Source organism: Tamandua tetradactyla, chromosome 4 (genome assembly GCF_023851605.1).
Source record: "Tamandua tetradactyla isolate mTamTet1 chromosome 4, mTamTet1.pri, whole genome shotgun sequence".
NCBI lineage: Eukaryota > Metazoa > Chordata > Mammalia > Pilosa > Myrmecophagidae > Tamandua > Tamandua tetradactyla.
The window spans coordinates 64,771,970-64,775,210 of NC_135330.1; the positions used below are offsets into that span (position 1 = coordinate 64,771,970).

Sequence of the window (3,241 nt, forward strand, 5' to 3'; positions counted from 1 at the left end):
ATGTCTCCAGTTGGACATTTTTATGGCCTTAGAACTGTAAACTTCTAACTTAATAAATTCCCTTTATAAAAGCCAACCCATTTCTGGTATATAGCATTTCTGTCGGCGTTAACAAACTAAAAGAGTAATCTAAGGAAATAATTTCAAAGAAGACACAAGTTGTATGCACTTTTTATAATAATATTCATATTGCATTGAAATGATCACTACACTTGACTTTCCTACTAAACAATGGAGATAGTGTTTTTTTCACTTCTGAATTCCTGGTGCCAAATCCAGAGTTTGGCATATTGTAGGTGGTAAATAAATGCCATAGAGTAACTATGAACATATTTGTTGTCATATTTTCATTCCATTAAAAATGGAAAAGAATTAATTTTCAACAATGATTTGTCACTTGATGGGGTATATTTGCTATAACACATTCAATGAAAATAAAAATAATTGTCTTATGAGACTTGAAAAAATCTTATATGATTGTAGCAAGTATAAATCTCAGGCTACATTCTTAGTTGTGCTAAAAATATGTTTCTTTAATTTTCTATAGTAAGACTGACATTATTTTCAAGTCCAGTTAGCCCAAGTGTTATGTCTTCTGTGCTGGTTTGAAACAGTTGTACACCCCAGAAAAAGCCATGTTCTTTAATCCTGGTCGATATTGTTGGGTGGTACATTTTTTTAATTTTTAAAATTTTTTTATTGAGAAATCTTCACACACATACTTTCTATAATAGTGCACAATCAATGGCTCACTATATCATCACATAGTTGTGTATTAGTCACCAAGATCACTTTGTAGAACATTTGCATCACCCCAGAAAAAGAAATAAAAAGAAAAAAGAAAAAACTCATACTTATTATATGCCTCATCTCTCCCTCTCATTGACCACTAATATTTCCATCTATCCAATTTATTTTACCTTTCGTTCCCCCTATTATTTATTTATTTATATCCATATTTTTTATTCATCTGTCCATACCCTGGATATAAAGAGCATCAGACACAAGATTCTTATAATCACAAGTCACACTGTAAACGTTATATTTTTATACAATCATCTTCAAGAATCTAGGCTATTGGAACACTGCTCAACAGTTTCAGGTACTTCCCTGTAGTTGCTCCAATATATCATAAACTAAAAAGGGATAGCTATATAATGCATAAGAATAACCTCCAGGATAACCTCTCTACTCTGTTTGAAAATCTCTCAGTCATTTGAAACTTTATTTCGTCTCATTTCTCTCTTCCCCTGTTTGATCAAGAAGATTTCCTCAATCTCTTGATGCCAGGTCCTGGCTTATCCCAGGATTTCTGTCCCACATTGCCAGGGAGATTTATACCCCTGGGAGTCATGTCCCACATAGGAGGGAAAGCAGTGAGTTCACATGCTGAGTTGGCTTAGAGAGAGAGGCTACATCTGAGAACAAAAGAGGTTCTCTGGGGGTGACTCTTAGGCATAATTGTAAGTAGGCTTAGCTTCTCCTTTGCAGAAATAAATTTCATACAGGTGAACCCCAAGATCGAAGCCTCAGCCTATTGATTTGGTTGTCCCCACTGCTTGCGAGAGTATTAGAAATTCTCCACATGAGGAAGCTGAATGTTTCCTCCTTTCTCCCCATTCCCCCAAGAGGACTTCACAAATACTTCTTTATTTACTGCCCAAATCTCTCTGGAATTTATCAGGGCATCACATTAACCTGGACAAACCATGTACTTAGGGTGTTTAACTAAACTGACCATATCAGTTGAATTAGGACATGCACTACTCAAAATGTAAATTTTGCACCAAATAAACATCTCTCCCTTTAGTCTCACCCAGAAGTTGAGGTTTTAAAATATGGATAATATCTTCCTTTACTCAGTTTTCTAGCATACCTTAGTCCTACCCAGGCCAGCTTCATTCGTATCTCTAGTAGATGTCTGATCTCTTTTTCAACTTTTTAAACAGTTTCACTTTCATAGTTTTAGGCTCTAACTCTGAGTCTCAGGTGTCACATAAGTATCCAGAGTTTCTGGGAAAGACCATGTTATATAAAAACAGCTCAGCATCTCGGAATTTATAATGAACAGTTTCGATTAGCGGATACCGCAGCCGGGAGGGCGGTTCCAGGGGGTTCCGCCCAGCTTTGCACCCGGCTCAGCCTTCGCAGCTTTCGGCTTCTCCCTCACCATGGCTCCTAGGGGTGGCTCCAAGCAGCAGTCTAAGGAGGACCTGCTCCTGCAGGATTTCAGCCGCGATCTCTCGGTCAAGTCCTCGGCGCGTTTCTTCCGGAACGCCTTCATTGTGTCCGCCATCCCCATCTGGTTATATTGGCGAATATGGCACATGGATCTTAGTCTGCTGTTCTGTATAGTGTGATGACACTAGTAAGCACCTACTTGGTAGCCTTTGCATACAAGAATGTAAAATTTGTTCTCGAACACAAAGTAGCACAGAAGAGGGAAGGTGCTGTTTCCAAAGAAGTAACTCGAAAACTTTCTGAAGCTGACAATAGAAAGATGTCTTGAAGGGAGAAAGATGAAAGAATCTTGTGGAAGAAGAATGAAGTTGCGGATTATGAGGCTACAACACTTTCCATCTATAATAACAACACTCTATTTCTGGTCTTGGTCATTGTTGCTTCCTCCTTTATATTGAAGAACTTCAACCCCACAGTGAACTACATTTCGTCTGTAAGTGCTTCATCAGAACTCATCGCCCTCCTTTCTACTGGCTCCAAATAGACCGTGTCAGCTTTCCCCCGGCTTTGTATTTATGAGTGGCCTGTGGTATATGGAAAAGTAGCAGGGTGGTCAGGGTGGGAGACATGCCAGCTGTTTCTGTAGACTGGATTTTGAGGGCTTAAAAAAAACCAACAAAATATAACTCAGTATTTGTTTATTGGCTCTTTTTGACATATTTTGAAATTAAATGAATTGAAAGAGAACCTTAGAGTACCAAGACATCTATTAAAAGGCAAAAAGTGTCTTAAAATATGTCTTAGTCATAAGAAGAGAAAATAACTTTTTTCTTTGATCTTTCAGAGGTCACAGTAACCTTAGCTGAGCTGTTATTATTTCTAACAGTAGCAAGAAGTTAATAACTGGTTCTCTATGTTCCAAGCACAATATTATAACTTTTTTTGAACCAATATCAGAATGAATCTTCTCCCCTAAGGTGTTGAACAGAAAACTCATGTTTACAAATCTTTGAATTTGTGATTTGAAAAAATCAATTCTATTTAAAACATGGCTTCTCCA

General features: G+C 37.5%; 1 pseudogene; it reads left to right on the top strand.

Moving 5' to 3' along the window:
* Positions 1-2,171: 2,171 nt before the first annotated feature.
* Positions 2,172-2,736, top strand: LOC143679024 (translocon-associated protein subunit gamma pseudogene; annotated as a pseudogene).
* The last annotated feature ends 505 nt before the right edge of the window (positions 2,737-3,241 follow it).